Consider the following 23,786-nt stretch of genomic DNA (forward strand, 5'->3'; position numbering starts at 1 on the left):
ATCATATTTTATACAGTGATGGCACAAATTAGGAGATTTACTACACAAAATTAAATTTACATTTAAACTAAACCAAAAAGATAAATTAATTTAACACATATTGATACACCAAAGTTAAAGGAAAGTAAATTTTTATCTAGTGATGGCACAATTTAAAGGATAATAGTTACAGAAAGTTTTTATTATTTCATAAAAATAAATCAACAAGTTGTTAAAATTGATGACATTTTTAAAATCACATATTTAAATGAGGCTAATATTTTTTATATACAATTTAAAGGATGAAGGTTCAACAGTTCTTAATAAATTAATATCTTAGTGAAATTGATGAAATTTTTTTATTAAGCTGAACTATGTGAGGTAAATTAAAGGATAAAAATTTTAAGTTGTTACATAAAAATAAATTAATGTTTAGTTGAAATCGCTAAAATTTCTTTTTAGATAAATTACTACATTTAAATTAAAAATAAATGAGGAAAATTCTATTTTTATGCAGTGATGGCACAATTTTAAAGATATTATTTATAAAAGTCTTTGTTACACACAAGATAAATTAATATGTTGATAAACTTGTTGAGGTTTTTTAATAAGCTACTAACATGTTATAGTGATGGCACAAAAAGGCTAGATGAGAATTATATAAGCCTTTATTATTAAATACAACTAAATAAATCTGTTACTGAAGCTTTCTCATCAACATTTAACTAAGCTAAATCGGAAAAATTAATGTTTTATAAAGTGATTACATAAACTAAAGCTGGACGATAACCTTGAAAGTCTTTACTATTAGATAAAAATACATGTATGTGTAAGAATGTTAGTTATAAACTAAACTAAAAAGATGCATTAATTTAATACATAGTGTGATAAACCAAAGTTGACGAAGAAAAAGTAAACTTTTATTCAGTGATGGTACAATTTAAAGGATTATAGTTACAGAAAGTTTTTATTATTTCAAATAATAAATCAACAAGTTGTTAAAATTGGTGACGTTTTTAAGACCAACATTTAAACCAAGATTAATGAGGAAAATATTTAATATAAACTGCACAATTTGAAATATAAATTAAAACAAAATTAGGATAAACTAATTGATGATAAAATGAATTAATACGTTTTTAAAATTTGCTCTGAAATTACTGAAGTCTATGAATTTAATTGCTTGTTTAATTGATAGATCTGTTGGAACGAGTCTCTAATTGGTAAATTCTCAAGTTGATATAATTTTAGGTAAACACTGATGATTTTGTTGGAATTATTTCATAATGTGAAGTAGGAAAACCGTATAGTATACCAGGAAGTTTTTTACGCCAATACGAACCAAAAAATAAATAGGTGACGAAATTGTGGTTTATTTAACAGGAAACCTCAGATATATAAATAAACGACTTTTTTAATTTTAAAAAGTCAGTCCCAATAACGCATTGTTGTTAAAATTTAATTAAAACATTAACTTCTTGGAACTTTTAAAACAAATCACGTTCATTTCCTATTTTTTTTACCAAAAACAATGTTGGACGGTTGTATTGTGAAGGTTAATCAAGGCTAAGCATGTTTTGGTGCATTATTTCTAATAAAACCCATCGAAAATTCATAAAGCGTACGGGCCAGTTTCACGGTCTTTCGGTTCTGTGAATTAACGACGAAGCCATATGGCCTGTGGAGGACCGGGGCGGGTGGACTTGGAAAACGGTCTCGGTCTGCGAACAGATGCCCGACCGAAACATACGACACCACTTCTGAAACAAAGGACCAGATTTCGTTGCAGCCACTTAATATTTTCAATATTTCCTGACCATGTGGTCGAGGAGTAGTGAATAATTTGGATGTGGGTAATTAATACGCCTTGATTGTCTTAATTATATTTGTTTAGCTGTCGCACTCGAAATGAGTTCCTGAGTCTTGAATAACAACAGAACTTCGGCGTTTCTCGAGATAGTTGCATCATCCGGCCGGAGTCTAGACGGTGCACTTGTTGAACTTCTTCGGGGGATTAGTCATCGGAACGCGGCATAACGAAACTCTGTATAATGATAATCGTAAATTCGGATGCGGGTCTCGAACAGTCTGGACCCGTCCGTCTCTCTCTCTCGTTCCTCTCGCCTCTATAAATATTTAAATGTTTTTAAAACGCACGAGGCCGTTCAACGATTCGACGAGCGGCGATGTCTACGACCTATCCCTCTGAAGGAATCTTTACCTGAGGTAATAAATTAAAGATTTGGTCACCACATGGTTGCCTCGACGCCCACTTTGCTTTTTCTGTCTGTACGCGTCCGTTGCGTGCCTTTCGAAAGGCATGTGTACAGTACACAAACAAAAATATTGTGCCCGTGCTTTGGTGCACCCTGTACAACGTGTATAATTATGTACTGTACGGTTTTATGAACGATATTTGGCCGACTGAATATTTTATAGCTTGTAACACGAAAGAAGTTGTGAAGAGTTTGGAAAGAAAATAACTTAAAACGGGTTCCAGGACAAGGCCCCAGCGGATAGCAGATTTTATACAAATTCAAAGTTACATTATGTAAAGATAGAAGATGTTGAAAACAGAACTGTAAAATAATATTATTGTGTCTATTTATCTGAAGTAGTTTCACAAATGCGGATACCTGAAAAAGGCAGTTTGAAATTTAATCTCAAATAACAATTTTATTCAACTGGAAAAATTATTATAAATTCCACATAAAACTTTTTCGAATCACGTCATGTGTTTTATACATAATGACATTTTAAATTTAAATTAAAATATTTAATATGTTTTAATTACTACTCTGAGAATTATTTCAAATTTAAATGTTTTCATGGTTTTAATATTTTATTAAACTAAAAACTAAAAAAGTTTTTTATATTCAACAAAATTTTATAATATTCACTGTGATAATATTGGATGGTATTGACATGAAGAAAATATATTATAACAATTATTTTACCTTTAGAATTTAGTACATTTATTGCTGGTTTTATTAATAATAAATAAATAAATAGACTATTTTTATATATTTTTATATAGTTTTAGTTTTTTAATTTAAAATATAAAAATTTAATTCCCTATATTTTTAAGAAATAATTAGTATAAATCAATTAAATTAAAAAATATATATTATATATTATATATTATATATTATATATTATATATTATATATTATATATTATATATTATATATTATATATTATATATTATATATTATATATTATATATTATATATTATATATTATATATTATATATTATATATTATATATTATATATTATATATTATATATTATATATTATATATTATATATTATATATTATATATTATATATTATATATTATATATTATATATTATATATTATATATTATATATTATATATTATATATTATATATTATATATTATATATTATATATTATATATTATATATTATATATTATATATTATATATTATATATTATATATTATATATTATATATTATATATTATATATTATATATTATATATTATATATTATATATTATATATTATATATTATATATTATATATTATATATTATATATTATATATTATATATTATATATTATATATTATATATTATATATTATATATTATATATTATATATTATATATTATATATTATATATTATATATTATATATTATATATTATATATTATATATTATATATTATATATTATATATTATATATTATATATTATATATTATATATTATATATTATATATCATATATTATATCTTATATATTATATATTATATTATATTTTCATGTTATATATTAAAATTTTATAAATTGTAAATTTCTATTTATAATTTTAATATTTTCATTAATTTTTATTTAACAATTTTATATTCTTTTTTCGAAATTACTTTAAATACTTTATTTTTTTACATCATTCAAGTTATTAAAATTATTGAATAAGTTGTAAATTTTAAGGCAGACGTCTATATAAAATAAAAGTATAGATCGTGCCAAGTGAAAAAATATGTAATTTTATTAAATTGCAAAGTTTCTTTTATTTATTAAATATTAAAGTGGTTTTAAGAGTTCAAAAGAATTTGTCTTTGAAGTAGACTTTAAATATACCATAAATATACTTCAGAATTAAAATAGTGAGATAAAAAATTAATTTTATATTTTGTTCTATGTAATATTGTGATCATTAATTTGTTTGATATTATTAATTAATAGACTAGTGAGTTTGAAATTTAATTATGTAATTGATTTGTGGTTTTAATATATGGTGCAATGTTTCCTGCAATATATTGGATAAAATTATGAAATTCAAACATTTTAGACTAATTATTTAATATTTTAAAATTAAAATAAATTAAATCTGTTTGTGATTTGCATTTATATTCAAAAATTCTAATAAATTCCAACATGTGTTCTTCCATATGTTGCTCAAGGTCGTATTATAAATTATAGGATCTAAAATAATCCTCAAGAAACACTATTCATAATAGCCAACAAATATATATATATATATATATATATATATATATATATATATATATATAATGTTAATCATGAAATTATTAAGTAACTACAAAATGATCATTGTGATTTAATCAATTTTCCTTGTTTACAAATTTTAAACAAGCATTAATCTTAACAACATAATTACTCTATTGTAATTTGAAATTTATTCGACTTAATTATACAATTACGTGCAATACTGATTTCTAGACAAATGTAATATATTTGAGACTATATTTTTAAATATATTTTTTATAATCGACAGATAAATATTTATTTATTCAATATAGCAGATAAGTATGAACAACAAATTTATGTACTATTCAGTCGACAAACATCGAAATGCAAACCAGAGATCGGGACACGACGTTTTTCCTGAACCCAATCACCAAATCAACAATCCCCGTTATTACCTCGGAATCGATAAATAATAAAACCGCAGCCCCGCAACAACGGGCCGCCATCAATAATTCATCGGGTCGCGATCCACCAATATTTAGCCACCGTCTTAATCCATTGTCTCCGGGGAACTTCTCCGGTTTTCTATTATTAATTCCGAAGGCGTATGAAAACCTACCTGTTGAACGCCCGGGCCTCGGCCATTCAGGTTCACTATACTCCGTTCAACTTGTTTAAAAAAAAAATACCCATAATACGCGGCAAACGCAGGTAGTGAAATTCCTCGAAAGATACTCTCCTTTGATCGTTACAGGTCAGTTTCTTGCTGCATCTTTGCCCTTAACGAATTTTCGAAACGTTCATGTGTGCACGATTTTTTAATTTTGTTTCTCCCGATCACGTAATGGACGTTTCATTACTTCTTAGACACGATTAGGCGGATCGTGTTAAACCGCGAAGCCGGGACCCTTTTAGGAACGAGATTAGAGAAATGGGCGCCAAATCTTAACGGTTTTAGGGGGTTGCACTTAATTGTTCGGTCCCGGTCTTACGAATGGTACTTTGTTTGATGTTGCTGAAGAATTGTATGGGTTTTATTGCGATACGTGACCCATTTTATGGAACCGGGGATTTGACAAGTTTCCTGATTTAAGATGAAATTCGTCTTTGTTGGTAAAGAAAATGTTAGCAATAAAACCATAGATGTTATTTGACTAATACTAAATTTAGGAAGCTATAAAACCCAAATCTTTGTGTTAGCTACCCCTTAGAAAAAATCAAAGTTTGAACTACTTAAGGTTCAAATTTATGAAACATGACAGACCCACATTTATTTGTTTTTAGGGAAGCTCACAACATTGTGGGGTTTAAGCGCCAACCACTGTATTTTTTTTTAAATTTTACGATGAAAACTGTTGAAAAATATTCAATATTTTCATGAATATTTTTTCACATAGATGGACATTTTATAAGTATTTAAAAGAACCAATGTCAAGTTTTAAAATTGCTCGAGGGTGGAATGTGAAGCAGTCGAAAAACCAAGTCCAATATTTATTTTTATGGAGATTCATTTGTTTACTTACGCTGAAGAGTATTAGCATCAACCATTGTTTCCTTTTGGAAGTTTTAAAAATATTTAAAAAGCTCAATGCTAGAGTTGCCCTGAAAGCTAGAGATTTGAATGTGAATTAGTTGAAAGATAAGAAGAAGATGAAGAATGTGAATGTGAAGATGTGTCTTTATAGAGCTTCATTTGTTCACATACGCTGGTTTAGCAATAACCACTGTGTTTTTTTGAAAGTTTTAAAAATATTTAAATAACCCAGTGCCAGAGTTGCCATGAAAACTACTGTAGATTGGAATATGAAGCAGTTGAGGAAGATCCAAGTTGAAAATTTATCTTTATAGAGATTCGTTTATTCACATACTTCAAAGGGTCATAGCATCAATCATAGTTTTAAATATTTAAAAGGCCCAGTGACAGAGGTTCCTCGAAAACTACTGATATTGAAATGTAAAGCAGTTGAAAAATCTCAGTCCAAGATTTGATTTTATGGAGATTATCTTGTTCACATACACCAAAGAGTTTTATCATCAACCGTTGTTTTCTTAAGAAGTCCTGAAGAGATTTGAAAGACCCAGTGCCATGGAAACTACTCGAGAATGGAATATAAAATGTTTGAGAAACATCCACACTCATTCATATGGTGACACAATGATTTTATTGTGCTTCACCCTGTAACCTCCATAAAACTATTGCACTCGAGTTACTTTACAGAGTAAATATTTTCATCTTTGGTGACAATGTACTTTGCATACCGGCTGATGCGGGCGCACACAAACACATCAACAGTTTTATTTCGGTTGGGTGTTTTTTACTTATAAAGTGCATCCAGTCCGCTTGTTATCTTAACCCGAGCAATATAAACAAAACGGTATTTATAGCGTTGAGAGGCCGTTTACTTTTGAATTATTGCCACTGCTACCCGATGATTTTCATATTATTTTGGCGTGCGTGCGGTCTAAAATAAAATTGGGAGAAAATATCGAGAAGGGGGTCACGGGAACGATAAATAAATCATGAACCAATATTAAATGCGGTTATTTTTAGGAAATGCTGCACAAATAAACTTTTTCAATGGCGTTACACTCCCAAATATTGCTAGTGACAAATTTTTGTGTTGAAAGTAGTCGAGTGGAAGAGATTTCCCACCAGTTAATTGAAGCACAGAATAATACAATGTGTTAGTCTGTGGTTGAAACAATAAATTCGTCTTAATAACTTACATCCTGTTTATTGAAGAGTAGAATCACTGATTTGTCCATTATACTGAAGAGTTACTGTCAGAATATGTAAGTTGGTGAATACGTTAATCTTACACGAGTGAAAGAATTGCTGGTTTTATGCAGCATCAAGAGCCAGAAGAAGGGTTCCAAGAATGCTGCAATTAATTTATTTTTTGCCAAGACTGCAGGTGCACCTTCCATTTTATCCGCAGCAGAATACGTCGTGGTAACATTTAAATGAGAACCCCCCAAAGTAATTAATATCTCTCGGTGTCTCTTCGGCGTGGTGACAAACGCAACATTCCACACAGCCGGATTCCTTTGTTCCTACGCCACCTGGCGGCTCCATACGCCGCCGCCGATTAATAAGGCGGGAATTGCGCACACCGAACGTTCGTTTCAGTGGCAGGAAGTCGTTCTTTTTGTTTTCGTGCGTGAGTGCGAGGCGGCGTTTATGGTCAGACGAAATTACACGGTTTCGGTGGGTTCGATGGCTGTTGGAAGGACGTTACAGTCGGTGGGAATCGGCTGGAGATTATTTTGTGGTTGAAATTTCTTAAGAACAATTGAATTTGGGGTTTGGTGTTAAAAGTCACGCCGTTTCCGTCTCGGCGAGGTCGAGACGGGTTAAGAAATGTTTTAAGGACAAGTTAATTATGATGAAACTGAAGACTCCCATACCTCCAATTTTGGGTCTTAAATGTCTTCATTGAAAATTACGGCGGGCCCAATAATTATAGACTTCCTTGCCATTTATTCTTAGTGCTATCTTGTTTTTGATATTTTGTGAATGTAGGAAAAAGATCAGTCCTAACGTAAAACAGCAAACATGGTTTGGTACAGTACTAAAACAAGTTATAAAACTTTGTCTAGAAAGCTATTTAGTTCCCAACTTCCCATATATCCAACTAAACAAGATAATAAAGTCGTTTTTTTGCCAAGTGATAATGTTAATTAGACATGCGTGATAAAATTATTGCCGAAAATTGAAAGTGGTTCTCATTCCGAGATTCCGAAAGTAAAACGATGTGTCGACACAACTTGCTTTGACCATATTTGCGACGCGGCACCTATAAATTGTTAAATTGAATCAGACATTGTTGACGAACAAAGTTGGCATGTTGGAGAACTTTATCGATATCCAGGTCAAATTAGACCATCGTACCAAATCGGTACGCGCACTTCTGAGAAACCTTTTGGTAAATCAATATTATTTCTTTGTTCCAGGTAAATACCATGAACATCAGTGGCTGAGTGGTAAGTCGTTGCCCCAAAAAATTCAACGACCATCTAAAAAAGTCGTACTAGATGTTGAGTTGATCCCCACAAGCGATGAGATGTGAAAAAACCACTGTAGCTATCGCTTTAACCGGCCATGCAGGTGGTCGTTGCATCGAAAAATTTGCACTTTCCGCGGGAAACACCCCGGTTTGGATTGTAGAACAACGGTACCAGACCCGGTTAATTTAATGGCATTACGAAAACCCCACCGTGGTCATTTTCACAGATGGAAAAGAACCAGTCCCTACCTGCACCCTACGTGGCAGAAGGGAAAGGGTGCATAAAACCGGAGACTAAGAAGGGTTCACTTTTGCCATGGCGACTGCAATGTTCGTTTTATTTGTTTGTTCTAGCATTATTAAGTTTTAATATGAACAACCAAATTTAATTTTTATATATTAAATAAAAAACTACTGTTTACAGAAGTGTAAAATACTAAATACTCTCCTCTTTTATAAATGCAAAATTGATTTTGCTAATTCAATTACTTTCATTTAAATATTACAAGCCTTATTTATTGGATTAATTTATGATATTTTTATAAAAAAATAGTGCTGCGTGTTCGTGTATGTTTATTATGTTAACAAAATTATTACATGATAACTTGTTCGTTACATTTTTCCTGTTTTGCTCATACCATTGTTCATAAATATTTGTTTTATTTCCTAGTTGTAATTTAGTTTATACATAGCAGCCAAAAATCGAATAAATTAAATAAAAATAAAGTTTGTTAACATTACTTAAAAGAATACAAATTAAATATTCTTTTTAAAAGGATATTTTGTAACCTTGTATCAAAAATAGGTTAAGTATGTTATTAATATTAATAGATTTTGAAGTTGAACTTCCATTTTTACCACAATAAATGTAATATTTTTATTCATTTTTTTAAGTTTTATATATGCATAGATATTAACCAATAAATAAACCTGCTAAATTTAACGGATATTTTTGTAAAATTGTTTTAAAAATATATATGATGATATTTACCATGACGACCGTACTAATAATTTTATTTGTTTATGTTATTTTCAATTTTTAACAGTAAATTTAAATTGTTACTTGATTAATTTAAATTAAATTTACATTCTAGTAGCGTATTGTTTTATAAAAAAATAAAAGTACTGCTTAGATTTATAGAAAAATGGTTAGAGAAAATTGTTAGATGATAACTTGTCCTTTACATTTTTTCTGTTTTACACATACTACTGTTTACAAACACGATTCTATATTTGTTTTATTTTCTATTTTTAGTTTAATGTTAGCAGTTGTAGATTAAAATACGAATATATAACATAAATATATATATTTTCAGTTGTATAATATTTTTTTAACTCGAGCAACATCATGCTAATTTAAGTTATAATTTTAACAAGAATTAAATAAATAAAAACATCTACTACACATAAGAATAATTGTGTAAGGTGAAAATACGTTAATCTAAATTTAATTATTTTTCAATTGTATAAAATGTTTTTAGACGCGAAAAAAGGAAACACATAAAAAATAAGTAACTTATCTCTCTTAACTTATAAATAAAATACAATATTTTAGATTTAAATTTGTAAATATAATGGGTATCTCTGTAAACTTGTTTTTAAAATATTCACATATTTTTATTAATAAAAGTTAAGGTAAAGTCGAAAGACGTTACATTTTATAAAGAGAAATTTGTCTGACGTAGTTGTACCGAAAACTAAATAAAAATAATTATATACCTTTGTTTTGTTATATTATCAATTGTACTAAAAACCACATAAAAACTAATTTTATGAATAATTTTTTATTTCTAATTCAAGTGATAATTAATTAAATAAAACATTGCTAAAATTTTCGTGTACAGTGAATATGAAATCTAAATAAATTGCAATAAAACATATTTATGTGCAATATGTATTTCAAATAATGAATCTGCATTGTCATATTGTTTCATTTGTTGTTTCGAATTCAATAAAACCACTACAGTCCTTGTCTTTTACATTGATTTAAAAACTCATACTACCGTTTACAAATATATATTTATTTATTTTTAACTGAATATGCTAACTGTCGTATATTAAATTATAAATAAATCAAATAAAATTTGAATTTTCAGTTGAACAATATTTTTTTAATTATAAATCAAAAAGATCCAGTAATTTTTTTATTGTTTATGAGATGGAGAAAATTGACGTAAAGTACAATACAGTACTTATCTATCTTTATTATTCATAAAAATAAAATAAAACAAAAGTTTTAGTTTAACAAAAAAAATGTCTTGTCATATCTTCAATTAACTAAAATATTGACTTAAATTAAACAATGCAACCATACAATGTATAATTTATAATAAAACATATTTCGCAATATGGATCTCAACAAACGTATTTGCTCAAATAAAGTATATGTATTTCTTTGTTCCTTCTATATTGTATTTTGTTTCAGGTTGCTTCGTATTCAATAAAACCATTCAGTACTTGACTTTTACATTGTTTTAAAACACAATACTGTGTACAAACATATATTTGTTTTATTTTCTATTTTTAGTTGAATATATTTACTGTCGTGTATTAAAATATGAATAAAATAAATGTTATATTTTTCAGTTTCACTTGGGCAATATTGTTTTAATTTTAACAAAATTTTGATTTCAAATAATTAATATAAAAAACAAACTAAACTTTATTCAAGTATGGATATGAAATAGAAATTTTGGTAACCTTGTTTTAAAAATGTTCAATGATGTTTATTCATGAAAATTACAGGAAAGTTCACTATAAAGTTATAAAGAGAAGTTTATCTGACATACCTGTATAAAAAATTACGTAAAATATATTTATAAATATTTTATTATTTTTTACTTAATATATAACTTAATTATGAAATTATTAAAGTTTAATAAATTATAATATAAAACATATTTCGCAATGTGCATCTCCACATAAAGAATATGTCTTCTTTGTTCTTATCATCTTTTATTTTGTTTTTGCTTCGACTCATTCAGTATTTGACTTTTACATTGTTTTGGAACAAAATACTGTTTACAAACATACTATATTTGTTTATATATTAATTAAATTTGTTAGCTGTTATGGATTAAAATACGAACAAACAAAATAAAAAATAACTAGAATCACATAAAATATACTAAAACAGAAGATTTAAGTTTGTAAATATAGTATACAAACTAAACATTGTGCAAGTATGAATATTAAATCCATAAATAAAATTGATATTTCATATAAAAAATACCCAGAATCTACTCAAGTAATTATTGTCGTCGAAATATTTTTTTATTAGGTTCATAGCACTATTAGAGGGACCCATGTCAAATTTCAAGTTATAAATGTCATTAATGTTAGATCTTTAAAAAGTCTGAAATTATTCTACAAAGATATGCGAATAAATAATTGTTGCGGAAACGTTGGGAATATTGCAAAAGGTTTTCAGGGATCAAGGTCTATCGAAAACAACATTTGATTGGTACAAAATGTTCAAAGAAGGCAGACAACGCGTTGAAGACGAATAGCATTTCGGACGATCATCCACATCAATTGAGCAACACGTTGCAAACCATCGATTAACACTAAGAAACATTGAATTATTGAAAACAACATTTGATTGGCCAAATCAAGAAACCGGTGCTTGCAAACCGTCAAATAAAAATAAGAAACTTAATGCTGGCATATCAAAAGGGTCAGTCAGTACTATTTTTGAGGATGTTTTGGGCCTCAGACATCAAATTTCGATTGGTACCGAAAACACAAGTTTTTCGCCAAAAATGCGTTCTACAGCCACCGTACTCGCCTGATTTAGCTCCGAGTGACTTCTGGTTATTCTCTGAACTCAGAAAACCTCTCCGGGGACATCGTTTTGAGTCGACTGAGGAGGTAAAAGCTGGATTGACGAAGGTGTTGAAGGTCATTCCGGAGAATGACTATTTGGAGTGCTTCGAGGACAGGAAAGAACGTTGGAATAAGTGTATTGCATCGGATAAGGAGTAATTTGAAGGCGATGAATTAGATTTGGACGAATAAACAAAATGTTTCATTTTATAACAAAATTCAGAATATTTTTTGGACGCAGTAGTATTACATTACATTTTATTAAGAGAAATTTATAGAACATAGTTGTAATAAAAACTACATAAAAAATTATTCTATAAACATTTTATTGTTTCTTAGTTATATAATAATTAATTAATTATAAAATATAAAAATTTTACGTAAAAACTTTCATCTTGTATCTTCAATTGACTAGTTTGTTGAAGAATTAAATTCGACTTTTAGCAACAATGCAATGCAATAAATTACAGTAAAACATATTTCGCAATACGCATTTGTTGAAACAATGAATGTGCGTTCTTTGTGCGTAACACATTTAAAATTGTTTCATTTGTCGCCTCGAATTCAATAAAACCACCGCAGTACTTGAATTTTACGTTGCTCCACCAAAATAACGTCGAAACCCCTAGGTTGGACAACGTCTCCAAACCGTTGGCGGGACGCGGGCGGCCCCGGCACCGGGTAGCCAGCCGCGAGTCGCGCCGTCGACCCGTTCTCATTTTCATTTATTCAACATCTGCGCCCCGAAGGCCCCCCCGACTTGATCCGTGAACCCCGTGTGCGGAATGCGGCGACGGGCCGGCGGTCCGTCCGTGCCACGTCGCGAACGCGGCGAAGACGAGAGGGTCCCCGGTTTCCGAAGAAGCGGCCGCGACGGTGGTTGTTAGTTCGCGGCGTCGGTCGCCAGTGCGCAGCACAGGCCGACACCGTCGGCACACACGGAGCACGCCTGTTCCGTTCGAAGCGGCGGCCGGCCTCCTCTCCCGTATCGGCGAGTCAGTGAATGCACGTCGTCCCTCGAATGAACATGCTGCCCGGGCCCACGTTGCCGGCTTGTTGTTTCCTGTGAACGCCGCTCAGTGTGTGTGACTCTCCGTTCATCTGGCCGCTGCGTTTTTCGTCCGCGTTTGTGATTTCATTCGGACACGAGACCGTTTTGCGGGTCCCAGTTTCCGTTCGGTTGTGCGTTATTGTTTTGTCGCGTAAAAATTGTATTTATTTAATAAAAAAAAAACGATAGCGTTTTTTGGGAATTGTAAGTACCACGCGTAAAATTATTAGTGACTGCCACAGTTGAAAACGTATTTTGAAATTTTTGATTTTTATTTATTTTTTTATTTACTTTGTTTTTGTATTGAGTGTATGTGAACACGGCCTCAATTTTGGATACGGTTTTTATGGAAATGACTGGATTACTAGCAAACTAAAAAGTAAATATTCCACATACCTACGCATGTTTTGTTTGTATTTTTGTTGGCGGCTACGCATCAACCGGAGAACAAAGAAACTCTCGCACAAGCTTTACCTTTTATCAATCACTTGGCGAAATACACCAAAGTACTTAGTTGTTAGCTTATTTGCTTTGGAATTTAGTGCTTTTTTGTCACCACAAGCGAATTAACAGTTGAAACCGTCACCGCTTGTTGGAACTCGTAAGTTCATTCATTCTCCCTCCCCACTCTTTATTTAATCCGGCTACAGTCTAGAACTTTTTTGTTAGTCGAGTTCGTAGTCCTGTAATCTCGTTTCTCCAATTCGACGTACTGCTCCTCCTAATTTCGATTTAATCGTTCCTGAAACGCCGCCTAGTCGGCGGTTTTTATGTAAATCACCGCGGAACAAAAAAAAAAGCAACAATGTGTGTACAGAAATAATTCCGCCAGTTTTATTTATTGTTCTAATTCTTAAATTTAATCATGCGAGCTATCGCAACACGCCTGCCTCTCGGCGATTTGTTCATTCATACTCTGCACAGCTTAAAAACAAGTAAATTATAAAAAGTTATAGTAGTTTTTTATGTGATGCACACGTGCAAAATTATTAGTGACCGCGTCTTTGTTGTTGCGAAATCACGAATTGTTTGCGAGAAGGCGGAACATAAATAATTAAAAATGGGGACGCGTTATTTTAACTGAATTTTGGGTGATTAATTGAACTTATAAACAATAAATGACCTTATACTTGAATTGGTATTTCCAACATGCTTATTATGTCGGTTACAATTTACTTAAAACTAATAATTAACTTGTATTTATCTTTTTTTATTTAAGTGTGTGAAAAGAAGGTTGTATCGGTGTTTTGTTATCGTAAAACAATGGTTGCGATTATTATTAACATTTTCGTTTTATGATTTATTGTATTACTGTATAATTATAGTTATTGAATAAAATAATACTCTTATTTTCAACAAATGTAAATAAAGTTATTAGAAATTTTAAATTATTGGTCTAAAAGTTTTCTGTAAACTGTATTTGTAGATCAAACTAATAATAATATATCAAATTTATTGACCAAATAAAATTGATAAGTCTGTTTGTATCCGACAAATACTTATAATACACACTATAATAAATGGAGGAAATATGGCTTAAATTGTTGATACGAAATAAATATTAATAAAACACTAAATTGTGATTTGTGTTCAAAAATCAAATTTTCAAATATTTATTATACATTGAAAAATTGTTTATTTTAAATAACATTTCCCTTTTTTATTTATTATTTTTATATTTAATGAGTGTAAAAAAAAGTAAAAATAATTTGACACAGGAGAAAATATTAAAAATTTGTGATTTGTGTTAAAAAAAAGTATTCTTTATATATCAAGGAAATTATTTATTTTAAATTACAATATTCATTGTTTAGTTGTTATTTTTATATTTAATGTCATAGAAGGGAAATCTAAAACTTATCTCATATGTCAATAGAGAAAATAAATATAATATATTTATAAATTGTGAATTTCTGTTCAAAAACATTTTTATATATTGTAAAATGTTCATTTTAAATTATACATTTTTTGTGATTACATTTTAATATTTAATAAAATATAAATGAAATGAAAAGCAAACTAGAAATAATTTGACACATTTTAAAAGTAATTGGAGATAATATTAATAAATAAACTGTGATTTGTATTCTTTATATGTCAAGAAATTATTTACCTTATATTATTATATTTCTTGTTTAGTTGTTCTTTTTATATCTAATGAAATAAAAAGGAAAAAACACATTTAAGATGTTATTAGTGAAAATAAATATAATAAATGACTAAATTGAGATTTCTGATCAAAAACATTTTTTATATGTTGAAAAATGTTAAAATATATTTTTTCATGTGTTTTGAAAATTTCTATATTTAATCAAATATAAATTAAATGAAAAGAAAACTGGAAATAATTTGACACTTTTTAGATATAATTGGAGAAAATATTAATGAATAAATTATGATTGGTGTTCAAAAAAAGTATTCCTTATATATCAATAAATTGTTTATATTAAATTATAATATTTATTGATGAGTTATCCTTCTAATAGAATAAAAAGGAAATCTAAAACAGAATCTGAATATCATTGGAGAAAATAAATTTCTGTTTTCATCTGTTTTGAAAATTTCCATGTTTAATCAAATATAAATTAAATGAAAAGAAAACTAGAAATAATTTTACACAATTTAGAAAAAAATTGAGATATTAATAAATAAATTGAATTAAAAAAGTATTCTTTATATATCAAGAAACTGTTTTTCTAGTTTTCTTGTTCTTTTTATATCTAATGTAATAAAAAGGAAATGTAAACATATTTCAGAATATCACTAAAATGTGACTTCTGGTCAAAAATATTTTTTATGTATTTTTTTTTATTTAATGAAATTGAATAAATTGAAAGGGAAACTAGAAATAAATTAACACATTTCAGATCAAATTGGACGATAAATAATAATAAACGATAATAATTTTAAAAAAGGATCCTTTAAATACCCAAAAATGGTCTATTCAAAATTATTTTCTATAAATTAGTTTTTATTTTTAATTTTTGGAATAATGAATAAATTGTAAAACAAAACTAGAAATAACTAAACTTCTTAAAGTTATTCGAGGAAATATTAATAAATCACTAAGTTGTCACTGTTTTTTTTCTTGTTGTGATATACATTTTCTTGTTTTGTTATTTTTTTAATTAAGGATATGTGAATGAAAAAAAAAGGAAATTATTAAAAATTTCGGCCTGATTGTAATTAATTCAATTAAATAAACTTTTATAAATTCAGTCATGTAAAATTTCTCATTTTTATATAATAAATCTGTTACATCAGGAAAGGGATATTTATCATTTAATAATACCTATCACTTCTTTTAATTTATGTCAATTATAAACAGGAAATCGTACATTAAACTGCAACTACATATTATTTGATTATATTCAATATAATTTAAAATAAAAAATATCTAAGATCAAGTTTATATTTTCCTCCCGGTAATAACACAAAGTAACTCCACCTAACAGCTAATAATTTATCGTAGCTGTAAAACAGAGAAAGCGTGTTTTATTTTCATTTTATACGAAGATTCCAGAACTAAGGCCCTGCACATCCATTTATCTCCGTTCCTTTTGCACCAAAAAGACTGTAATCAAGAATAACCAGTTGATTTCACTGCGCTCGACCACTTTAATCCCATTCATTTACTCTCGTCTTCTTGAAAATGTTTTCACTGTTGCTTTTGTCCGGACTTTTGACAAATTTGAATCTCAACAAACCCTTTTTCATAATAGAGATTAGTTGGCAGGTAGATTCTTGGAAAAATACTTTTGAAACTTTGGCCCAAGTTTGGACTTTAGTACAACACTTCCAAACTAATGTAAATAAATAGTTGGACTAGTCTGCTATTTACTTGATACATAACCGTTATGTAGAGAAAAAAAAGAATGAATCGTGCAGATTGAAAATTTTCAGTCGGGATCAAAACACGTTGATTTATTTGTTTTTGTTTTGACATACCATAAAGCTGCTCTCGGCCCATTCATTTTATTTGTCTATAAATAAAAATTATTTACCGAGCTGAGAGACAATGGATACGTTTTCTTTGTCGTGCGACGTAAAATTTACGTCGCGTTTTATTTATGTTCCGCGAAATAAAATAATATCGGTATCTGTCCCCGGAATGATGTAAGTGGCGAGCACGAGATAACCGGCTTCCTCAATTCGACGCGATAAAAACCTTAAAAGCTCTTCTAAACATGGGATCTTTGTTATAAATCATTGTTCGACTCGACCTTGGCTAAATATAAATAAAACTTAGTCAAGTACGCATCAACGCATCGCTTTTCTCTATTTATTTATTTATTTATTTATTTTTGTTGTGCTTCGGGATTTTTTGCATCGCGGATTTTTTAAAAATAGCACTCACATGCACGGCCGAAAATAAACGTTTTCGGAGACCGGCAGATTCGATCGGGAAACGCGCCCTCCAAGAATTTTAATTTAACAGCCGTCCTTTGTTCGCACATAAATTATGGTAATTTTATTATTTAATTGTTTAATTTGAATAATGCGTTAATTCGTGTTTATTTATGATAATTTAATGTTAATCAACCCCTGCCTGGACGTTTTATAGGCTTGAAAACTCTTAAAAGTTTAATGCTGGAGAGGTGGAAGTTTTATTGGATGTTGAAATTTAAAGAATCGCACAAATTTTATGGAATTGAGATGCTTGCTGCGAATTTTACGACAACTTTTCCATTGCACATCTTATTTATGAATCTGTTGTTAAAATTTGTAAGTTGGAATGAATAAGATAAAATATGGAAATGTCTAGTTATAGTCAATATTCAAACTAATTTAAATATCTTATTTTATGGTGTCAAAATATCGTATTATCTAATATTTTCCTTTTCGTTAATTAATATATTTGTTTACACATATAATATGAAGGCTTTTAATCATTTAAACTGCCTTCTTTTATTTTTATTATTTATTAGTCAATATTTTGAATATTTCGTATATTTTTGTGTAACTCATTTTTTTTAACTGATGTAATGTTTCTTACGCTGTTTTAATATTTTGATATTATTATTACACATCGAATATCTAAGTTTCTAGTCACTAAAAGTGTCTACTTTTATTTTTAATAGTTGCTACTCAACATTTTGACTATTTTATATATTTTTTATATAAATATTTTTGTAGATTTCATTTTATTTATTTATTATTTTTTGGTTATTTATTTGCATAAAATAATTTCAGGTGTACTGTCAAATTGTGGTATTTATCAGAAATTAAATTTATATTTAATATGTTGTTAAAATTGGCCTAATGTTTCTTATATTATAATGTAATTGATATTATTACACATCAAATATGGAAGTTTCTAGTCACTAAAATTGTCTACTTTTATTTTTATTAGTTATTAGTCAACATTTTGACTATTTCATATGTTTTTAAATAGATATTATTGCAAATTTAATTTTATAGCTTTTGATTGCTTACTTATATAAAATAATTTTTAGTGGAAAGTCAAATTATGGATTTTTTTTGAAATTAAATTTATATTTAATGTTTTGTTAATATTGGCTTAATTCTTCGTATATATTTTTTTATAACTTGATATTATTATTACACATCAAATATAGAAGTTTTTAGTCACAAAAATTGTCTACTTTTATTTTCATTAGTCATTATCCAACATTTTCACTATTTCATATATTTTTTAATATTAGTTTTGTTATATATTAGTCAACATTTCGACTATTTTTTAGTAATTTTATATTACAGTTTTTAGTTATTTATTTGTATGTACATTGTTCTGTTCTGTTAAAATTTAAAAAATTGCGTAAATCACACAGATATATGAAATTTAGATTAATTATTTGCATATGAATTAGATGTTTTCTCATAAATTTTAATTGTGCACGCTAGAAAAAATGTTAAAATTAAACACTTATACAACAAACATATTTAACATTAGCTACACGGTTTAAACGGTATGTTGTGAAAATGTATAAATTAATTAATTATTATAAAACGTTAGTTATGGGAAATGAGAAAATCAATTTCTTTAATTAGCAACGTTTCCGCATACATTAAGCCATAAATATTTATCTTTTATAAAAGAAATACATTGTAAATAAACAAATATGCAGTTAAACAGCTAAACAATTTCAGATAATGACAGACGAAGTTAAAAGTTCTATTAATGTCGTTATATATCGAGTAATCTATGGATTTTTAATAAGCTCTGATGATGTAGTCTTTCATACCACTTTGTATCATTAAATCTGTAAAAAATTAGATTACTGTAAAGTGAACTTTGATCAAATTGTTTGTAAATCGTTAACTTTATATCTATTTGGAGCTTTGGTCGAGAGTTTACTGCTATATATTTTTAATAATCTAAATGTCTTGTTTGTGATAGTTTTTTAATTTGAGATTTAAAAATATTCTTTACATAATTCTCGTTCCCATATTTAATTCTGAAGAATATTCATCATCAACCTTGGACCCAATTTGATTAACCTTTGACTGAATTAGTTTTAATAAATAATTTTTAATATCCATCTTGTTAACAATTAAAATTTCTTATACATATCACCATACTTAATTAAATTAAATTAATAAAAATAAGCAAGACTTTTAAATATGACATCAAACTTGATCCTTGTCTTGATTAACTTTTCCTTTTTTTCTAATTGTAGCAGTGAAAATTGTTTTGTAATCCGAACCCTTTCACAATAACATTTTCAACCGACTGTCCCGTTTTCCTCTAGCTGTTATCCAACGCTTGAACGTGACACTGATTTCGCAAGACCAAATTAAATCCGCCGTTGCCGGCAGAGATTTTAATTGCAAATAGTTCGCCGACATGTTTAATCTAATTATGACATAATCCGGAAGCTGGAGCGGTTGATATTTTAAACAGTTAATTGCGCAGTCCGAAACAACAATTTCAATATTCCAATTTCAGACCGACTATGTTTTCCAAGCTGGACAGTTTAAAAATACACGATTTCACACGAAAAAAAAAAAACTGGTACGGAGCGCATATTAGCTCATTGGTCGTGCACCGGATCACGTTTCACGCTGCAACCGCGCCCCGAACACAAAGGGGCTGATTTCGACGGGGGCGGCGTTTTGCAACGCCGTAATTCGTATTAGCGGGGCTTCGAAACGGTCCGATATGACGGCAACGTGCGTCCTCGTATGGACGGGTCGACATCTGTCGCACCCGGTTTAAAAAATACACACACACACGGCCTGGAAAAAAAAAACATCTGCTCAGGGGTGTGAAACGAGTCGGTTGAAATGTGTGTGTGTGCGCCTGAGACAAAGGGAATTTTGTTTTGGGTCGGATAGTCGCGTAATTGGGTTTGTTTGCCTTTTTAATTAAGGGCCGATATTAAAATGCGCCGGTTCGAGGCGACCGTTGTTGTTGTTGTTGTTGCGATAATTCACTGATACTTTAATCTAATCAGTTATTAATTTTGTTTTACATGCACAAACGAATTGTGAAAGCTTTTGGATTTTTTTCTTGTTATTTGCTAGTTATTTGATCTTTTAACTGGAATATTCTAGTTTAGGTAAAGTTCAAAACATTTTATATTAAAGCTTTGAAGTACGCTAAAAAGAGTTATTGCAAAATTAAATGTAGTAAAATATTGACTAACGATTTTCCTTGCAATTTTATAAAATATATTTGGAAAGTTTTACTTAATTTTTCATTACATTAACCTTTTCCTGAACTGTTTTCAAATATTGATATATTAAATTTTATTATTCTTTTTTCTTAAATTAGTTATTTAATAAAATTAATATTTTTCTTCCATTTTGGTTATTAATATTTTTTATTACAATTGTGAGTTAGAAACTATTATTTTGTGGACTACCAAATTATGGGATTATCTTAATTAAATTTATGCTGATAATTTAATATTATTATTTACACATGGATATACAGAAGCTTTTAATCAGTAACATTGTGTATTTTTATTTGTTTTATTCATTTAGTTATAAGTTGTACTATTTGTATTGTCCTTACACATTACTCAATATTTCATATACTTTCTATATAAATAATTTTGCAAATTTCATTTTAGTTTTTAATTATATATTTGTATAAAATAATTTTCGGTCGACTTTATTTGAAATTAAATTTATATTTAATATATTGTTAAAATTGGTCTAATTTTTCTTATGTGGTTTTAATAATTTGGATATTATTACACATCAAATATAGAGAAACTTCTATAATTGTTTATTATATTATTTTATTTTTATTAGTCATCTTGCAGATTTAATTTTATAGTTTTTAGTTACTTGGTAGATTGACAAATTATGGTATTTATCTGGAATTAAATTTATATTTAATGTATTGATAAGATTGACCTAATATTTCTTATGTTGTTTTAATAATTTAATATAATTATTTACACTTCAAAGATGGAAACTTCTAGTCACTCAAATTGTCTACTTTTATTTTTTTTATTCATTAGTCAACAATTTAATTGTTTCAAATATATACACACATTAAAACATTTAATTCTTATTTATCTGTTTAAATAAAATAAAATGAAAAATCATGATATAAATTAAAATTAAATTTATTTTTAATATATAGTTATAGTATAGATTGTCAAAATATGGTATTATTTGAAATTAAATTCAATTTCTTAACATATTGTTAAAACTGGTCTAATTGTTCTCATAATTTAACAGTATTATTTACACATAAACGTGAAATCTGTCAATTTATGGTATTTGTTTGTCAACATTTTGAATTATTAATCATTCTATATAGAAAAATACTTAACATATATCATCATTAATTTATAACTTGATCAAACCAAATGGCGTAAAACACAATTTAGAAAGCCCTATGTGATCCGGCCATCTGTCTGTTAGAACCAAAAAAAATATCAGGGGAGAACATCTGCCTCGGGAAGGCGTCTGGAACAAACACACACACACACACACACACACAGACTGTGTGTTAACGAAAAGCGTGACGCACACGGAAAAATTGTCACTGGTTGACGATGGTCGTCGTGTTTTCCCGGTGGAAATTCGTTTTTGATTTTGCCCGTGTACGGTGGTAATGAGATTTTCTTCAGTTATGTACATTTTTTTTTTATTAAATCTGCGTTCCTGACTCGTGACGAGTGTCGGGAGGTTTGGAGGATTCTATAAAAGTTTCTGAACGTGAGCCTTTATTGATATTAAATTTATTTTTAGTCGAAGTGTGAACACAGTGGAAATTGACACGAGGAAAAATTTCACGTATAAAAATTAGCAAAAAGTTAGAAATGTATATAAAACAGGCCGATAATAACTTTAAGAGGAATATAAGACTTCAGAATTTTTTGTTTTTTGTGTTTTAAACGTGCAATGGAAATTCGTACTTAGAACAAGTTTTTATAGTCGTTAATTAAAAATGAATTAATTAAAATCTACAAAGGCAAAGTTTTAATTTGATAAAGCTCCATATTTTTTTTTTTTTTCATGAATTTTAATTAAATGGTTCTTGTGGATTTAAAATTTTAATGAATTTACAAAATCACAGAGAACTGTCAATTATAAAAGCGGCTGGAATTTTTCAAATTAAAAAAAATCAAACCTCTAAAACACAATCAACATAAAACGTCATAAAACCAAGGTACATTCACAGCCATAAAACTGCATATCCAGTTTTAATCTACTTTAATCACGGCACCAGTTTTATTTAATCTAGTCTAACATAATTCGTGCAGTTTCCCGTTTTCCGTCTCGTCCGGCAAACCTTTTTATTAACCGAATATAGTTTTCCCCGCGGATAAATAACGGGGTCGGACACGCCCCCCTCGGCTGGCGGACCCAAAATAGACTTTAATTAATTTATTGTGCCCGGCCGGTTATTTTTCCTTCTCGATGACGATTTTCGTGCGGGAAATATGGCTCGTCGGAATTTACGACTGGGTTTATTAATTTGGTTCGATGTGAGAGGCTGGGCGTGAGTAAGGGGTTGTTCGGCCGTAAGTGACGGGATTGCCTGGTTTAAATTTTAAAATGAGTGCGTCCTAAATCAACAATAAAAGTCTCTGGGACTCTCGCATTTTTTATGGCCGGATCTTCGTCGACCTTAACGGCAAAATACCATTCTGCCGACACACATTTTTCTTTGTCTCTCGTTTCGTTCGTATTGAGTCTGAAATGTTGATTCGAACAGGTATGTTGAGAGGGCAACCAGAAAAAAAAAAAATAATAATAAACATAAGTAAAACAAAGAAAAAGGGACTATTTTAGTATAGTCTATTCGGTAAAATATCGAGAAGTGAAATTTTTTACATATCACTGAATTTTTTTATTAGATTAAAATTAAATTTTATTTATTTAGTAGAAAATTATAATTTTTTTATAAACTTCTTTGTTCTTTGTTTATTTTTACAATAGTTTATAATTAAATTTTATTTAGTTTTAATGTTAATCAAAAAGGCCTCAATTAATTATCAAAAATGGTAAAAAATTTTCTATTTTTCATGGTCATTAAATT

At 28.6% G+C, this 23,786-nt stretch overlaps 1 protein-coding gene across 4 annotated transcripts in view; it reads left to right on the forward strand.

The window, feature by feature from the left end:
* The window catches only part of LOC109594976 (brain tumor protein), a 115,873-nt gene that overhangs the window by 76,235 nt on the left and 15,852 nt on the right, over positions 1–23,786 (forward strand). For 2 of the 4 annotated variants that reach the window (XM_020010246.2, XM_020010249.2), the window contains exon 1: positions 13,214–13,522. The exons of 1 other annotated variant lie outside the window; for it this stretch is intronic. The gene's annotated coding sequence lies outside the window, so the exon portion shown is untranslated. Of the gene's footprint in view, positions 1–13,213; positions 13,523–13,542; positions 13,698–23,786 lie in introns of those variants that run through there. One more of the 4 variants, XM_020010247.2, reaches the window with a different exon arrangement.

The sequence above is a fragment of the Aethina tumida genome, chromosome 7 (assembly GCF_024364675.1).
Source record: "Aethina tumida isolate Nest 87 chromosome 7, icAetTumi1.1, whole genome shotgun sequence".
NCBI classification, from domain to species: Eukaryota; Metazoa; Arthropoda; class Insecta; order Coleoptera; family Nitidulidae; genus Aethina; species Aethina tumida.